We start from the raw sequence: 20,045 nt of genomic DNA, 5'->3' as shown, positions 1-20,045 counted from the left end.
CAAGCTTTAATGTAAGAAAAATTTCATAACTTCACGATGTCTTTCAACGGAATTACAGATGTTCGAAGATCGTCAATTTTTCGGTCGAAAGCGGCGACGCTTTAATTGTCGCCGTCGATCGTGGCAGAGTTGAATAAAAATTTCGATCGCGAAGCAGCCGTTCGGATGGTAATTCGACCAGAAAGAAAAGTCCCGATAAACACGTTCGAGGGACTTTCGCTTTGTGCAATTCCTTCTCGGCCATGCCATCGACGAAACCGACGCGACGCGACGCGAGGCGACGCGACGGGGGAATGGTTTTCACGGAAACCGCCGGAGATTTCACAAGTGTCGCAGTCGGTTGTTGGTTTAATGACGATTCGCATCACTCACGATAATCGTACACCCGACGACAACGATCGGAACAGCTGTCCACCCCTTCCACCGATCTTACAGCGCGCAGAAGATCGCGAGTCTTCATCAAACGGTCTTCCGACCGTTTTGATGAATGCACGTGTGTGCACAGAGTTCGAGCTCTCGCGATATTTATTCATGCGAAGATAAATATCCGTTGTTGGGAAAGCCGGTTCGAACCCTTCCCTTCGACGACGTTGCACTCGAAAAATCGCGGCAAACCTGACCTCGAAAATCAACCGACACGCCCGGAGAACACCGTTTCAGCAGATCGCCGGATAAACAAAATATTGGCGCATTCGGGTTTCCGAAGATAATGCGAGTATACGAGGTAGCATATTGCTACCATCTGGACTTTTTAATGCTTTGTCCCGCACAAAAACACCTTATCGCAGGTATGTATTATACTTCGTCGCGAAGGCCGTCTACCAAATTGTCGGATCTACGTTCAATTAAAAAATACAGCGTATTCAATATTTTCATGGTATATTCTTGCGGTAATTAAATATTCTGTCGATTATAGTCTGTCGAGCAATGAAATGTTATAATTAGACTGCGGATTTTCATGCGAAATAAAGATTTCCTACATTTATTGCAAAAACGAAGGAGTCGTTTAGAAATCTCTTTCTTTAATCGTTTTCCTACCAGTTCTGGTAACACCGACACGATTTTCTCAGAATCTTTATTTACAATAAAGAAAATCGTGTGAAACAGATTTTATTTATTATTATTCTTATAAATTTTCGCAGCGGTACAATGACGATTTCTATTTCGATTCAACTTTGTACAGCAGAATCACGATCTTCGGAACATTTTCTTCTGGTTTGCTGGTTATTCGAGCCTTGCGCCTCGTTTGTATCCAAAATTATTGTAAAAGAGGGAAGCGAGGGGTTCCTGAGGTCATTTCAAGTAACTTTTTCCTTTGCGATAATGTTCTACGAGGCTTCGTTCACGAGTTATTAACGAAAAACGGTGACCAATGAGAGGCGAGCTCGGCTGTCGCGAGATCAGCTGACGCGAACGGCCGAGCCAATGAGCGAAACTGAGCTTCCTGCGCTCGTTGACTGGACCGCCTCGCGCCAGCATATCTCGCCTTTCATTGGTCAGCGTTTTTCGTTAATAACTCGTAAACGAAGCCTCGTAGAACATTTTCGCTGAGGAAAAAGTTACTTCAAATCACCTCAGGAGCCCCGCATTTCTCGCTTGTACAATAATTTTGGGACACTCTGTATAATTCTTGGCGATCGGCAACTATAAAAATGAGCTGCGAGACTCGAACAATCGTATCTCCTCTTCTCAAATTCTCCATTCTCGTTCACAAGTTGAAGGAACTTAAAATCTTAAGCGACTGAAATCAGAAAAATGTGTTTAAAAGACTGCTATAAGATTTAGCCGTTGCTCACGTCTGCGCCGTCTACAAAAAGAAAAACAATGAAATTTTCATTCGAACGACTTCGTGCCTATAATTCGGATCGTGAGAATGCAGCTCAAAGTTTCTCGCGACGACGACGACGCGGCGCGGCGGTGTCGGCGTCGCGCAAACGTGCCACAGCGGCGGGTTTACTACGCCAGCCGTTCTAGATTTTCATGGGAGATTGTTTATAATGCAAGAGAGAGGATGTGTGGACTACTTTGCGAGCCGCGAGTCGCCGGTTGATCACAGAACGCTCGGACGTTCCACATGTAGGAACGGGGAGGCAGACAGGCAGGCAGAGGAGGCAGACCCGTAAAACCGAGGAAACGATCATCGTCCTCTTTGCCGGCCGCTCTTTCTCCCATCGTGTAAACACAGCGCGGGAAATGACTAGCGCGCAGACAAATTGTTTGAATCTCGTTACGTACCAAATAAAGTAGGTTAAGACTGCCGTAAAAGGTCGAAGACCAGCGCAACGATCGACGCCGCCGACACGTTCGAACGTGCCACCGTTGCGCCGCGATCGACGTTTTATCTTTCAAAATCGCGCACCTCTTCGATTTCGTCGGGCCCTTCGATTTAACCCTTTGCGCTGCTGCGACGCGGCGGACACGATATTTACGACACTAGGGAGCAATGGAATATAATATAAATATAAAAATAAAATAAATACATATATAAATAAAATAAATAAATATAAAAATAAAATTAATAAAATAAATAAATATAAAAATAAAATAAATACATACAAAAATAAAATAAATACATACAAAAATAAAATAAATACATACAAAAATAAAATAAATAAATATAAGACGTTCTCGAATAGCTAGGACATCGCAAATCGAAGGAAAAGTTTTGTGCTGGCCGATGGTTTATCGAAGAAATGTATTTTTTATTTTATTGAACATTTTTTTATTTTGCATCGTGATCCGCAGTCTAGTTCAGAGAAACTGCAATCCGGTTGCTTGCAACCGGACTGCGGATTTGACGCACGTGTGACGAGCATGAGTAGCTCGAATGCAAAATACCGGAAACGTGTAAACAATTTGACGACATTGCTGTTCTCGATCGATTAAAATTGTCCGGAAAAGAGATAAATGTGTCCCCGTGGTTCCTGCGTCTTGCAATTAACGGAGACAATCATGATTTCGCAGAATCATTCGCAGATCGGCGGTGTACTTGTAACAGTTGTCAAATTCGACGCATTTATGGCGGAAAGAAAGTAGCAGAACATTTAACTAATTTGTTGACGCGTTTAACGAACGTGTTACCGTATCATTGTCGTTCCACATCGTTCAGAGTTTCGCTGCAATCAAGTTTTCCCACGAGATTGTTCTCGCGGCTCGCGTAAAACGAAAACGCTGCTACCGAAGCATCGGAACAGCGGAACGCTTCGTGGCCGTTGTAGCAGATAGTAATTAGCAGAAACGTCGAATCCGTCTCGTAACGGCATAATATTAATAGCCGCGAACAATAATTTGCGAATAATGACGGCCCGTTCCGCTTCCTCCGCGGCCGAGCCGCAATTTTCGCGTTAAGCGTCTCGAAGCATTTCACACCATTTAACGCAGCATCGGTGGTAGCGGCATAGAGAAGTATATATTAATAGCATAATTGCATCGGTATCTCGGATCAAACTAGAATCGGAAACGGTGTTCCTTGGAAACTCCGGCCGCCGCTGTCGGCCGGCTCCTGTGAACTTCCTGCATATCTATCTGAGCTTACGAGAACACCGCGCAGAAATCATTTTCCTAGATGTTAATTAGGTTTTCAATTTCATCCTTTTGTTTTGCTAAGCTCGTCCATTGTATGCGGCGTTGTGTTGGCCAAGGAACGGACGCGCGCGATTCTCGACGCGGGAATTCGGTGCTTCCAACGTTTGGCAATGGTTTTGCGCGATGTTGCTGAAACGCGTTCGAATGATCGTTCGTTTTTATAGAAAAATGAACGATTTAATAGTTTGTTAAGCGCGTCGAACAGTTTTCGATACGCGAACGAATGAATATAATTGACAAAAGTATGAATATAATTTGCGAAAGAATAAATATAATTTACAAAAGTATAAACATAATCTGCAGAAGTATGAACATAATCTGCAGAAGTATGAACATAATGTGCAAAAGGACGAGTATGATTTGCAGGAAGAATTTAATTAGCCAAAGAACTACGAGAAGGAATATGAAAAGGACGAATATTCAGGACGAGCCTGTATTGCGAAATTAATAATTCTGCGGAAAGATCCGTCGTTGTTCGATTGTTCCGTTATTTCTAGAAAATGAAAAGACTCATTTTTTCGGATGACGACAACAGAGTATGCACAAGAGTGTATTGTTCGATGCGCAGCAATCTGGTCGGAGGAAAATCAACATTTAATAACGGTAGAACGATGGCGTTGTTCCTTTATCTTCGTGGAAATGCGCGAGTCGCGTTAATCATTGCCCCTGTCAACGGTCTTAAGAAACACCTTCATCGATTGCTACACGAGGATGCACCGATGCAAGATGCACGTCGCCTGCATCGGCGACGATTAAATGCTTCTGCGTTCGGCTCGCGGTTACCTGTTCGCGAAACACGGTCAAATTTTGGATAAAGATTGGTCAACTTTGAGAGATGATAACTTCGTGAAAAATCATCGTAGGATGACGATTTTTCTCTTAAATTGAAGCTTGAAACCTCTACTTTGAGAAGGTAATTATCGATTTTATGTTTGATGCACTTTCGTTACAATAACCCTTTAAATGCAAGGCCGTATTTGTCTCATTGAAAATTGACAAGTTTGACGAAACGCATGAACTTTGTAAAATTTTTTTCAGGGATGCCATTTGCAGTTTAATCAAGTTCGATCCTTCCTCTTTAATTTAAAAAAAAGAAAACGCAGCTGCGATTTTTTTTCGCAAAGTTACAGCAGTTTGAAGCGACCCTTGCATATTTGTACAATGCGATTTGTATAATATACAAATTGACAAGTTTGACGAAATGCATGAACTTTGTAAAATTTTTTTCAGAGATGCCGTTTACAATGGAGCAAAGTTCGATCATTCTTTTTTAATTGAAAAAAAAGAAAACGTGGCTGCGATTTTTTTTCGCGAAGTTACAGCAGTTTGAAGCGACCCTTGCATATTTGTGCAATGCGATTTGTACAATATGTATACAAATATTGTACAAATATGCAAGGGTCGTTTTAAACTGCTGTAACTTTGCGAAAAAAAATCGTAGCCGTGTTTTCTTTTTTTCAGCTTAAAGAGGAAGAATCGATCTTTATTAAACTGTAAACGGCATCCTTGACAAAAATTTTACAAAGTTCGTGCATTTCGTCAAACTTGTCAATTTTCAATGTAACAAATACGGCCTGGCATTTAAAGGGTTATTGCAACGAGAGTGCATAAAACACAAAATCGATAATCACCGTCTCAATGTAGAGGTTTCAAGCTTCAATTTAAGAAAAAAATCGTCATCCTACGATGATTTTTCACGAAGTTATCATCTCTCAAAGTTGACCACTCTCCACCCACAATTTTTCGACGCTACATACGTCCCAATTTTCAAGATCGTTGCACAGCTTCGCATGACCTATATCCAGTAAAAAAGCAGCTAAAATATCAGCGCAAAGAACCCAGGTCCAAAGCGTTAAGGTTCCTCTCGCGGAGATCAGCGACGCTTCCGCGACGATAAAATCGCGTCAAAGCAACAGCACGCGGTTCGTTGCTCCGTCGACTCTTTCTTTCCTCGATCCGATCGCCTTCCACAGAAATAATTGCTGTTTGCGATCACGATCCTATTTTCCGTCGCGATCGAACCGAACGTTATCCATCGCTCGACGATTAATTCCGCCGATCGTTCTGCCTCGCGTTGGCACACGTTGCTCACGTGTCGCGCTGGTATTTCACGTGGGCGCTACGTTCTCCCAGAGACATGTTCTGCGATCGTTCTCCAACGGGCGACGGAATCAGCTCCGTTGTTCCGCGAGCGCACAATGCCAGGCTGATCCTTTCCGCTTCTATCTCCGCCGCGGCTCATATTCCGGACTGCAACAATGCGCATAAGGCGTCCCACTTGGTCCTGTTGCTCGTACAACCGATTAGTTGATAAACGCGTTTCAATCCATGCGAACTGACGCGGGCAAGCGTTTTTCATTTTCTCGCAGTAACAATGCTGCTGCACGGAGTACATATATCGCTGCGAGTGTCTCCCAGGAAACATAACTGTTGCAATCGCGATGAAAACAGTCGTTGCGTAACGATGATTATTTTCATCGAAACGCTTTCCTTTCATCGATTACAGTTTCTCGCGATCGAAATTTTTCTTGTCCACGATGGTTAGACCGAGCTTTTTATGCGTTTATGACGAGAGTGAGTCTGTGAAAAATGAAGTGTTATGAAGATTAAAAGAATTTAAGGGTAGCGGTGGATTATCATCTATTTGTTTAAGTGATTGTAAGAAAAAGTAGAAAGCCTTTTTTGGTTCCAGAAGATAGCAATTGAAGCAATTTTACTTTGCATATGCATTCGCAGTCCGATTGTTATTAATGATCAGGCTGACTTGTTTATTATATTTGTGTTTAAGTGTATATATTGTTATGGCATATGTCATTATTAAGTATATACATTATTATAACAAAAATCAGCGAAAGAAATATGGACCAGAAAGAATTGAAGAATGTCGATGCATTGCAGCAAATTCTCTCCAATTGTCCCTCGGCTTTTAAACGAAAATGGACAATTTAGAAAGAGCAGGCTCGAATAATCGTGCCTGCTCTCCCTAAATTGCCCATTTTCGTGTAGAAGCTGAGGGACAATTCGGGAGAATTTACTGTATTCTCAACTCTCAATTAAAATTGTTCAAGGAAAAAAGCTGCTTTCTGACCAGCTGCAGCTTCTTGAAATCGATGCAGGCAATTTTTAAAGTATCTTATCTGCTAACCTGCCTCTTTCCAAGATATTTCAAAATATCTGAAACATCGCGCGCCTTCTACTTTCTGAGCAAACATAAAACTATCCTGCACACTCCAAAAAAATTCCAAATGAAATCTCATTCATTTATTTTCGCTCATTCGGAAATAATTTAACCGATCGAAAGCTTCGTTTGTCGAGCGATCACGAACGTTAGGACAATTTCGCTACGTCGGGCAGTGCAGTTGCAGCGACAATCGTATTGGTCAGCAGTCGTCTATGAAAACGGGACACCCGTTGCACAAACGAGGAGCCTTGAGGCGCGCGAGTCCGCGGGGGAAGAAACCGATTTGCATCCCGAGGAGGCGTGGGTTTATCGAAGGCAACCGCGTGCTGTGCACGGTCCACCCGATGAATTCGTTGCTGTTTTCTTGCCGCGCGAGGACTCCTCTCTCATATTGGCATTAGCGTCGCTTCCCGAGCTGCGGCACGCCGCGCCGCGGCCGCTGTATTTGTATCATCGCGAAGTGACGCAACCGGTGAAAGCCGACGGATTCCGCGAGGTAAAGTTCAGCGAGCGTATCAGTGTGGGAATCAGGCGACTTTTCTACGCTCGAACTACGAGAGGAACGCATCGATCACTCATTGCCACGCTGTTGCAAGGTGATTCCTGGATAATGGTGCCGACGAACCTGCTGTTCCATTTTCACCTTTTTTTTTGGTTTACAGTTCGCTCTCTTCGCGTTGACCGCGATTTTTTTTCATCTTATCTTTCAGCGAGACGTTTTTTTAAAAAATGTACGCTTCGAAACGGAGCATGCGGAATTATAACTGTACCGTACTTATGGCAAAATGGGTATCTGCAATTTAAAAGAAAAATTAAATGAAGTTTAAAACGCTAAGATATTATTTTCGCTTAATTGAAATGATCGAACGAAGGAATAACTTTTTATCGAGTTTCGACTGCTTGCAATGGATGTAACCAGATGGATTTGACTTATAACTGTACTGCACTTATGGCAAAAAAATAGGCATCTGCAATTTAAAAGAAAAATTAAATGAAGTTTAAAACGTTAAGATATTATTTTCGCTTAATTAAAATCATCGAACAAAGGAATAACTTTTTATCGAGTTTCGACTGCTTGCAATGGATGTAACCAGATGCATTTGACTTTCCACTGTACCGCACTTATGGCAAAAATAGGCATCTGCAATTTAAAAGCAGATTAAATGAAGTTAAAAACGCCAAGATATTATTTTCGCTCAATTAAAATGATCGAACAAAGGAATAACTTTCTATTTTGGATTTCGACTGCTTCTAATAAATCTACCTGCAACTAGACCGTGAATTTTATGCATTTAAAAATGAATAACATCGAATAGAACACGCGAAATGCAAGACAAAAATTAAACAGTGCTGTTCCATCGTTTTCATCCTATTAAGAATGAAGAAAAAGTAGACGCAAAATAGATTTTTTTTTCAAATCCTGCACGCTGCCACCGAGCTAGAGAATTTTTATTTTGCACAAAGATATCCGCGGTCTAGTTGTTGCTAAATATCTTGTTCCTGAAAACGTATTCCGTGGTCAAGGTGGTCGGCCACTTTCGCCGCTGTCCGCTGAAATTCCCGCTGAAATATTTTTGCCCCGGTAAAATTCCATCGACGGGAATCACTCTGTATAATTGTGGCTGCGGGTAAACTATCGATTGAAGTGCGTCCCGAAGAACGTCAAGGTTCGATATGATTTATAATGCTCACGTGAATCGGTCTATCAGAAGTCAAATAGCCGACCGTGTAATCCACTCTGCAATAATGCCGGCGCGGTATAGGTTGCTCCTTAAATTATGGATCAAACTTTTGCTACGTATCTTGAGTAGAAATTGTTAGCGCTATGATTACCTTGTCTTACTCAATCATTCCACTCGTTCCTTCAATTTCAGCACTCTAAAAAGGCTCGGCTGCTTTTCGAAACTGTTCCGCGCGCAATTGCTCGCCGCCATCTTATGGCGAAATCATCCACCTTACGGAGCATGGAAACCATAGAAAATTCGACTGGCTTATCGTCAGTTTGGTTAATCGTTTACACGCTATAATTTCTGATATTCCACTGGTTTTATCGACGCTCGAACGGCAGCCCTTTTTTACAACAAAATTACTCTGTTCGCTTGGGACATTTTTCATCGATTTATTTGTTCAACATATATATAATATGTTGAATATATATTCAAACTCAATATATATACAAATTCAGTATATATACAAATTCAATATATATACAAATTCAATGTATATACAAATTTGTTCAACATATTTTTTAACGCGGTTCTTCTGCGCGCGTCAGTTCTTCTACAATAAAAAATGATTTATATATATATATATATATATATATATATATATATATATATATATATAAATGATTTAAATATCGTGGGAATTTTTAATTTTAATTTTAATTTTTAATAAAAAAGAATGTTTCGCAAATAGCATCGAATTGTCGGCGAGAAACGAGAGAAACGATGGAATCCAGAAGGCGACGCGACATTCTGAATTCCACTGTGAAAACGCAACGCGTTAATTCGAACTTCCGGGTAGCATATGTAATCGGTACAATGCTGTCTTCCGAGTTTATTACGGACTCATTATTCCGATCGGTTCAAGTTCGACGTACACGATTCAATTCCGATCTTCTCTCGGACGTTCTGCCGCGGTATCATTGAATGAATCGTTGCGTAACGCGTCTTCGACGGGTATAACTTCGCTAATAACAGCTCGCCGGGGCTTATGCTTCGGCATGACTTCATCGGTTTCAAGTACGGACACCTCTGAACTTCGATGTCGTTCGCATGCCGACAACGATCAGTTTGCTTAGGGCACGTTCGTTACGAGCAGTCTCATCGATCGCGAACGTTATCCGGAAAATTGAAATTTTTAATTTGATCTCTCGTCGCGGAAACTTCGAAGAATCGACGTCTGTTCGCGTCGAGATTTTTTCCCTCTCGCGTCGCGGCTCGAAAATTGCATCTCAAAGCGATTCGAGCCGATTCGTGGAACCGGCCGCAGTCCTCAAATTGCAAGAGTTCCTTCATACTCGACGATAATGAAACTTTGTATTACGCGTCCGTCTACTCGAAACGACGCTCTTGTAATTCACTGACACGATTCGCGAAACCAATCATCCGATTCACTTCGGAGACAAACGTCTTCAGCAGAAGTTATTTTCTTACGTGTACACGATCTAACAAGAATATTACTCAATTGGCGCCTGCGACGATTCTAATTTGCTTTTAGTACGGTAGAACTTACAAAACGCGTCCAACGCGTAAGTACGTTCTCGTGTCGTCGATGACGGAGGCGTGAAAACATTCGACGATGAAATTTCATTTAATATTCCTTCCGAGTGGGTTCTACAATTTTTCGGGTCTAGAACACAAGATTTATCGTTAATTATTAACGCGTGAAATAGTTGCCGATGAAATGGAAAGAAAATGGCGAAGAAGTAATTTCATTCTAGTCAAAATAGTTCTGATATAATAGTTCATTCTAATCAAATCATTCTAAAATTTGTCGAGTCTAGAACACAAGATTTATCGTTAATTATTAACGCGTGAAATAGTTGCTCGCTGTGCAACGAGATAAAATGGAATAAAAAGACGATAAAAGACGGTGAAATGGAAATAAAATAGCGAAGAAATAATTTCATTCTAGTCAAAATAGTTCTGATATAATAATTCATTCTAATCAAATCATTCTAAAATTTGTCGAGTCTAGAACACAAGATTTATCGTTAATTATTAACGCGTGAAATAGTTGCTCGCTGTGCAACGAGATAAAATGGAATAAAAAGACGATAAAAGACGGTGAAATGGAAAGAAAATAGCGAAGAAATAATTTCATTCTAGTCAAAATAGTTCTAATATAATAGTTCATTCTAATCAAATTATTATAAAATTTGTCGAGTCTAGAACACAAGAATTATCATTAATTATTAACGCGTGAAATAGTTGCTCGCTGTGCAACGAGATAAAATGGAATAAAAAGACGATAAAAGACGATGAAATGGAAATAAAATAACGAAGAAGTAATTTCATTCTAGTCAAAATACTTCAATTGTCGTAATCAATTGTTATTGGATTTAATCCTTGAACGCGTATACGTAGTTGCAATAATGCACTCGACGGTTTAAAATTCAACGAGCACCTAATTTTCGTGCACCTAATTTTCTACGCAAGTAATTAAAGTATTGCATTTACAATAGAAACGAGCATACCGATTTCCACGTTCACGTTCGTTCTTCCTGTTTCTAGTTCGCGTACACTCGCGAGCGAGGATGATCCGTGTCTACCTCGGCACACAATGCAGCCGCTTGTAAATACGCTGGTTAGGCTGTCCTTTCATGAACTGTAAACGGTTTCGATTGTAACGCGCATTTTCATCGCATGATTCGAATACCGATGAGACCCCGTTAACGATCATCTCGCCTCGCTCGGCGACGGGCTGTTTTATGCACAGGGTGGGACAAACGTTACCTTCTCGCTTCGATCGAGAGGATCGCACAGTTTCGCAGCGATATTCGCGTCTTCTATTCACCTGGAATTCGACTTCGAGTTCCATAATTCGTAATTTTGTTCGAAATGCTCGCGGCGAACGAGTCCGCGTTGTTAATATTACACGAACAAAAAATTGTATTACGTTATAAATGAAATAAATCGTGCGACAAGAGCGTTAAATAAATTGTAGATAGAATTCTCATAAATCCAGTATAAATTATAGCTGAATCGTCACTGGCACGCGGTTCAAGGTTTACCGATAAAAATATGATTGCAATATCAAATTTATTATTATATCTCCTAAAAATGTCTAGTAATAATTGAACCAACGAATGCGACAAATCCGCAGTCCGCAGACAAATCCTTTTTATAGTTGTTGACAATCGGTGATTATAAAAGTGAGTCAATTTTTGCGTGCAATCTGAGTGTTAATTAGCGAGAATTTATTGCAATCTTTATTTGTGCAAATATTTCAATGTCTACTATTTAATATTCTTTTAATATCCTTTAATATTCCTTTAATATCCTTTAATATTCCTTCAATATCCTTCAATATACTTTAATATCATTTAATATCATTTAATATCTTTTAACATCTTTTAATATCCTTTAATATTCCTTTAATATCCTTCAATATCCTTCAGTATTCTTCAATATCCTTCAATATCCTTCATTATCCTTCAATATCCTTTAATATCATTTAATATCATTTAATATCCTTTAACATCTTTTAATATCCTTTAATATTCCTTTAATATCCTTCAATATCCTTCAGTATCCTTCAATATTCTTTAATATCATTTAATATCATTTAATATCCTTTAACATCTTTTAATATCCTTTAATATTCCTTTAATATCCTTCAATATCCTTCAGTATTCTTCAATATCCTTCAATATCCTTTAATATCATTTAATATCATTTAATATCCTTTAACATCTTTTAATATCCTTTAATATTCCTTTAATATCCTTCAATATCCTTCATTATCCTTCAATATCCTTTAATATCATTTAATATCATTTAATATCCTTTAACATCTTTTAATATCCTTTAATATCCCAAATACTTCCCAAATTGTCCATTTTTGTGTACAATCTGTGCGAAAGAATGAATGATTCTGCGAAAGAATGAATGATAGACCGATGGGACTACCCCACGTATCGGAGGGGCCTTATCTTCGCGCGCGTATCAACTTCTTAGTATAATAGAAACTCTATCCGGAGTACGCTTCTGGAATCGAGAATTCTGTTTCGCGATGGAACAAGGATAACGGCTTTCAGCTATACCGATCGATCGACATTCCTCGAAAAGTATCACGAATTATCATCATCGCCGATACATAGATCGGTAGATGATACGATAGATAAAACAACCGCTATGCACTCGTTGCATCTCGTTCGCGATCTTTGGCATCGCGGCAATAATAATTTCTTACGCAACCCGTCCCGTATTTTTTCTCTTCCCTGTTTCGCATAACGCCGGATCCGTTAAAATCACGGATAATTGTGTCACGATAGAAACGCGAGCACACGTTCCCGCGCGTACACACACACAGCCGCGGCGGACCCAATTCGAGACGCGAGTCCGTGGATTCCATTCGTGTGTACTTACGTATGCACGCCCACATTAAACGTATTACCATATTTATTGCTTCGCCGGGTAATATTTATGTCCGCGGACGAGTACGTCACGGATGAATGATTTGTAGATGAGGTCAGGCGTTTAGGGTAAGTGCACCGGCGCACGCATGTTCGCGGGACAGGGTTGGAAACGATTTCTCGAAAAAAAGAAAAAAGAAATAAACGACGTCGGCTGCTCCGATCCACGGTGCACAGTAAATTCTCCCTAATTGACGCGCTGATTGCGCAAAAAAATGGACGATTTCGGAAGAGGAGACGCGATTATCCTAATCGGTAACTATAAAAACGTGTATACATGCACACCGATCGAAAGAATTACAGCAGAGAAAAATGTTCGACAAATATCGGGCGACTTCGACCGGCGACAACTCCGCGAAAGATCATCGTGGGACCATGATTCTTTTTTTATATTAAAGCTCGAAATCTCTAGTTTAAGACACTGTTCCTCGATTTTAAGTTTCACGCAACCTCGCTATTGTAAGACTTTAAATGCGAGGACATGTTTTGTCAAGGCGACCGACGCAACGAGCGATCGAAGTCCAATTCCGTTAATTGGTCACTGATTTTCGTTAATAATTCGTAAACGAAGCCGCGAATTGCATTCTCGCTAAGGAAAAGGTTACTTCGAATTACCCCAGGAACCATCCCTTGGGTGTTAAAATATTGGGTTGGCAACTAAGTAATTGCCGATTTCAGTTATAGACGTCTCTCACTCCCATTTTTATGATATCCGTAAATGTTAGATTATAAAATTATTATTATTATTATTATGTTATTTTTTATTATCCGTGAATGTTGGCAACTGGACAAATTGAATGCAGCGGTCAAGGAAAAGCGACCAGAATTGGTCGATCGTAAAGGTGTCATTTTCCAGCAGGACAATGCTAGGCCGCACACGTCTTTGTCCACTCGGCAAAAATTGATGGATATTGGTTGGGAATTGATGTTACATCCACCGTATAGCCCTGATCTCGCGCCATCGGATCACCACTTATTTCGATCCCTGGACAACTCTCTTCGTGGTAAAACTTTTAATCATGATGACGCTGTAAAATCTCACTTAACTCAGTTTTTGGCCGAAAAGGACCAGACTTTCTACGAGCGTGGAATTTTCAAGTTGTCAGAGAGACGGCGAAAGGTCATCGAACAAAATGGAAAATAGATTACAGATTAAACTTCGTTCCAAGTAAAAAGAATTTTTTATTTCATTGAACAAATCGGCAATTACTTAGTTGCCAACCCAATAATTATGGGACATCCTTGCGCTCGTGCGTCTATTGTGTCCGCGAGATCTACAATTTTGCGCACATTTCCGAAGAATCGCGAGCACGTCTCGCGCGTATCTCCGCCGGGAATTTCAGCTCGGACGTCACACGTGTTGCAAGGATCTAAAAGTCTCCACGGAATTGAGCGGTGTGTTGCTGTATCTCGATCTAATTAAGCTAGCTCGATCGGAACTCGCTTTCGCAATGCGAACAAGATCGTTATCGACCGCGCAAAAGTAATCGATACCTTAATTAGCTCATTATAGTTAAATGTGGTTAATTTTAGTACAAGTGTTTCGTTCATTTTTTCCTTACTTTTTTTTTCTTACTTTGTTAAACACTGCCCGACAATCTCATCTGTAACGAGGGATACAAGCGCCGCGGCGAGACCGCGTTCGATGATCATTGTGTTTTCGGCATGTAAACACCGAGAGTCGTTCGCACGTTATATTTAAACTTGTGCGCGCCTTCGCGCCGTTGTTTATGCGCTAGCTCGGACACCGTTATTAACTGATAATTCAGGTACCTGTAATTGCGTAGTCGCCGTTCGTGCGTGCGCGGCGACACGGCATCGTTCAATTATACGGACACAACGTATGTATAAATAGCGGCGTGCCGGGTGAAAGGTGTATACAGGTGTGGTTAACGTAACCGTGGACAATGCACAATCGCGGAACATTGAATAATTCGCGTGCCAACGGGCCAATTACGGTCATCCAATGCGAAGAGATTAGTTCCCTCGGACGCTGCCGCGGATGTTCGACTTCTCAGCGTTCGCGTGAAGTTCACGGGTCAATTCCTGCCGGCAGGAGCCAACTCTTTGCGCTACAACGTGCCAGACTCCTCACGATTTCACGCGTGATTCTATCGAATAGAATTGTTATTCGTTGTTCTCTAAATTGGAAGAAAATGCATCGACTTCGTCTCTACTCCTGCGATAAAGATTTAGCTCTGATATTGTTCGATAGGTTCTCTGGTGAAATTTTCTTACTATAATATACAGGGAGTTCCATAATTATGTTAACAAATGGAAAGGGGCGATTCCTGAGGCGATTCGAAGTAACTTTGTCCTCAGCGAAAATGTTCTACGAGGCTTCGTTTACGAGTTATTAGCGAAAAACGCTGACCAATGAGGGTCGAGCTCAGTTGGCGCACGCCAGCTGGCCGAGCCAATCAGCGGAACTGGGCGTCGACCGCCGGTGCCTCGGCCGCCTCGCGTCAGCTGAGCTCGCTTCTCATTGGTCAGCGTTTTTCTTTGATAACTCGTAAACGAAGCGGCGGATTGCATTTTCGCTGAGGAAAAAGTTACTTCGAATCGCCTCAGGAATCAGCTGTTTCCGGCTGTTAACGTAATTATGGGACAGCCTGTATAATACTACAGCTGTGAATAAACATTTATGCGGAATAAAAATTGTCTGCGTCGATTGCGAGACAAACGAACTAATCAACTAACGAGAAACGATTAACTAATCCGCGATTTTCCATCACCATTTTCGCGATTTAACATCAAACGTCGATCCCCGACTTCAGATATTTCTGGAATTCAGCAACGAATTCAATGAATTTGCATGGAACGAGCTGCAAATCCGTTTAAAATCCAACACAATTAGCGTAGCAATTAATAAGCCAGCATGTTTAGTCGTGTTCACGATCCGATCGAACGCGATCCGGCAAGGAGAAGCTGCGCGTAAAAGAAGCGCCCGTATCTGTTTCTTTCTTCTTCGGACAGAAGATTCATTTCAGTTCCAACGATCGCGCAACGATTCATCGCGAAGACGCGCGCTGCTCTTTGTTCCGCGCGTAATATTTTCCTAAGCAAATATATAAATCGTAGACTTTGCTTTCGATGATTTACGAACCGTATCGCACAGCGGAATGTTCAGCTCGCTTTTTCGAGCATCGCTCGCATCGGCAATTAGTACCTACACCGCTCTTTTTCTCTCTCTTTTTTTTTCAGCCACACTTGAATCGGCCGATGGTTCCCAGCCGATAAAAAATGAATAAATGAATATCCGTGTCCGCGGCGAAACAACGCGGAGTCGTTTTTTGTTGTTTAAAATGCGCGTCGCGATTATACTCGCGTATTGTTTCGCCTCTTTTCTAACAAAAGTGCTCGTGTCTGTCTGTCTATCTGTCTGTCTGTGTGCCCGCGAAACGGTAACATTTAGGACCGACTGAATGGAATGCAGAGTTTGTACTCGTATTAAGCCACGTAAGTACGTACGTACGTACGTACTCGATCTGGTTAGAAAACACTGTTTTGAAACATGTGCATAGTAGAAGCGGGAACGGTGGCGTGAGTCACCATTGGCGGAAGTCTGATTAATCGAACCACTTTGAACGGTTCGGATCGCACGGTGAAAGTCTGAAATGGAAATCCGAGTTGACATTGAAGTTCATTTAATCCGATGCCCCCTTCGAATCTATTTTCGTGGCTAATAATCCACCTATCTGATCAGAAAATAGAAATAATAATAATTATTATTATGGAACAATAATAATATTATTATAGAATAATAATAATATTATTATATTATATATAATATATATAGAATAATAATAATAATATTATTATATTATATACAATATAATAGAATAATAATAATTATTATTATTATGACAACGATAATTTTGTTTCACTTCCATTTTACTCTATTCTATTATTCTTATAGAATAATAATAATATTATTATATTATATATAATATAATATATAGAATAATAATAATTATTATTATTATTATTACAACGATAATTTTGTTTCATTTTCATTTCACTCTCCTCTATTATTCTTATAGAATAATAATAATATTATTATATTATATATAATATATAGAATAATAATAATAATTATTATTACAACGATAATTTTGTTTCACTTCCATTTCACTCCACGGTTTAACATAATAGCCCGCCCATCGTTTGCTCAGATAAATGAATACCGATCAAACGATATTCCTCGAATTTGTTGCTAATTAAATACACGCACGTGAACATAAGAAGAGAAGAACAATAGGCACAATTGATAAATTGTTTACAAGCTGGATGTCACCGGCACGAACGCGACCTTAACCACTGCAAAAATGTAGAGTCTCTCTTTTTATTTCCGACCTTCGCTGACCTTACGTGACTGCGGTCTTTGATTTTATCGGCATGTGATCTGCTCGGAAACATGCGGATCCATTTAAAGAAGTGTTAGGCGATATCGAAATTCTTGCCAGGCGGCGTTTCCTCCGTCTACGGGGAACAAAGTTAATGACGCACGAACGAAATTCATTTTTACGAGTTATGCATTATACGTACTTCGAGTTCGGCTATTTATTTTGCAACGTGATCGATCATTTCCTTCGATGGACAAATGGACACATTCTAAATAAATATAGGCGGCGTTACTTTGTTTTTTATTTATTTACTCGTACATTTCATTTTTGGTAAAAATGTAAATATGCGCCTGCTTTGAATCATTTATGATTTTAATTATCAATCTTTTAGAACCATCTTTCAGAATATCTTTCACGATTTTTTAAGCTTTGCAGAAGATATTAATTTTTTTTTTTTTAGGGAACGACTCGAAAATTTCAACGAATTGTAAGATGCTAATAAATAATATGTGAATAATAAATAAAAACTAATTTAAATATTATAATAAATATAGAATATAATAGATTATATTCTATATTTATATATTATTATATTATATATTATATTATATATTATATATTATTATATTATAGAATTATATTTATATAGATTATAATAAATAGAATATAGAATATAGAATATAATAGATTATATATTCTATATTTATATAGATTATAACAAATAGAATATAGAATATAAATATTATTATATAAATTTAATAATAATATCGATATTCTGTAACAACGATATTTTTCGAAAAGGTCGCCGCCATTGAGATAGAGAGAAATTTCAGTGAGGCGTTCATTTGCAATAAATATGCACAGAAGTTAATTTCCTTCGTCACGCGTGCATGTGCACACGTGTACATGTGCGTACGTACATCGGCGCGGTTGGATGCTCATTGAGGAAAGGGGGAAAAAAATTACGTTTTCAGTAGCAGATGTTCCCACGTCGATCGCGAAACCATAGCGGATTCGGATTCGCTAATAACGTTGACGCTTCGTAATCTATAATTGAAACGAGCGAACGTTGCGCCGCGTTTCAAAGTTAATTCGCGTTTGTGTACTTAACGCGTGTTTAATTATTGGTACATCCGCGGCGCCGTTAAGCTGTTCGCCATGCGGGATCCTATGACGAAATTCAACAATGGTTTCGCACGGCTCCAGAAGCTTTTTTCTTTTTCGTAAAACGCGACAACGAAACCTCGACGAACCTCGCGAACGATGTACAGGTCGCGACAAAATCGGTGCGCGGATCGGCGGCGCCGAATTATTAAAAAATCTGTGATCTAGATTGTGTTGATAAAAATTATAAAAATATTCCATTTGCAACTGCCGAGTTTCTGCGATTATGGTTGAGAAATCTGCAGCGAAATTACGGCGGTTTCATTTACGATGTCGCGAAGTTGCCATGATTTGGCTTGCAGAACTTCAAGGAACGCCCCTTTTCTCAAGCCTTTTTTTGTAATAAAGGCGCGCTGCTAATAATAATTCGACTGATAATTATTATAATAATAGTACTAATTATTTCAGGGTCGAGTGATTAATATAACGAAGGGCAAGTAGATAAAATGTTTCAGATCATAGTTAACTCGTTCGATTCTGCCTGCTTCGCGGGTGACGCACGCCGGGTTTTCCTAATAAAGAAATATAATCGCGCTTCCTCGCATATGCATCGCGAACGTGAACTGATGTTACAACACGACAGATAGCGATTTTATAAGTAGAAACAAATTGAAACATAATATCCGAGTTTCGTCATTTGTTTCACCATTCCCAGAAAAAATCAACCGCGACCTTTGTTTATTCGGAATTTCAAGTGTTTCAAGAAACGCTATCCGCGGTTACACGATCTTCTTTAAACAAACAACACGCACTAACGCACTTCGACTGTCTAGGAACAATTTTTAATCGAAGCCAAGTCAATTTAGCATTTTCCTTATTTTAGTGGGATCGGCAAGACCCGAGGACGTTAAAAAGCTGACCGCAGTTTAATTTTTCAATTTTAATTCGATTAAGCGAAATTCGTTAATTTCTAGAAACTTTTCAGGTTTTTAATGCGACGAAGTATTAAACCAAACGGAAATTATTATATATTATTAATATTATATATATTATTATATATTATATATTATATATTAATATTATATATATTATTATATATTATATATTATATATTATATATTATATATTATATATTATATATATTATTATATATTATATATTATATATATTATTATATATTATTATATATAATATTATATATTATTAATATTTATCTTCTTTTCGGATTGGAAATTTTTGCAACATCGAGCCAAAGCTGTCGACGTTAACTTTTATAAGCAGAATTATCGATAAAATCGCGATTTTGTGGGTTTACTTTTTGACAGAAACATGAAAATAATCGGGAACGCGATTCGGAAACGCCGTAATCTTCCTGTATTATATAATAAACATTATCTATTCGCGAGCGAGGTAATATACTAATTACCCGGCAAAATTCAATGCAATAATTTCTTCGCGAAAAATCCCTTAAGAAGAACAATTTCGGAAAAAAGAAGCTTCGATGATAATCGCGTGCATTAAAGTAACGGACACTGACGCAAGCAGGTCTCCGGGAAAAATCGAATTGCCATCATTAGCGCATCGCGTTTTAATGTTATTATCGCGGTTATCGGTTCTCTGTATCCGCGTCGCGGGCACCTATGCACCGGCAATAATTCTCGAACAACTGCTCCATTCGCATTCCTGC

The 20,045-nt window shown here is 39.5% G+C and overlaps 1 protein-coding gene and 1 long non-coding RNA gene across 2 annotated transcripts in view; one reads left to right on the top strand and one right to left on the bottom strand.

Annotated features, from left to right (window-relative positions):
• LOC117219770 (myelin regulatory factor homolog 1) overlaps window positions 1-20,045 on the top strand; it is a 97,280-nt gene that overhangs the window by 25,871 nt on the left and 51,364 nt on the right. The gene's annotated exons all lie outside the window — the stretch shown is intronic.
• LOC117219771 (uncharacterized) lies at window positions 2,682-9,040 on the bottom strand. Its single transcript, XR_004490086.2, has 2 exons — window positions 8,600-9,040; window positions 2,682-8,504 (listed from the first exon to the last, which is right to left on the bottom strand). It is a non-coding gene; the product is annotated as an uncharacterized LOC117219771 (long non-coding RNA).

This window comes from Megalopta genalis, chromosome 5 (genome assembly GCF_051020955.1).
Source record: "Megalopta genalis isolate 19385.01 chromosome 5, iyMegGena1_principal, whole genome shotgun sequence".
Lineage (NCBI taxonomy): Eukaryota > Metazoa > Arthropoda > Insecta > Hymenoptera > Halictidae > Megalopta > Megalopta genalis.
Note: the sequence above shows the minus strand (reverse complement) of the source record. Positions and strands in the feature narration are given on the sequence as shown.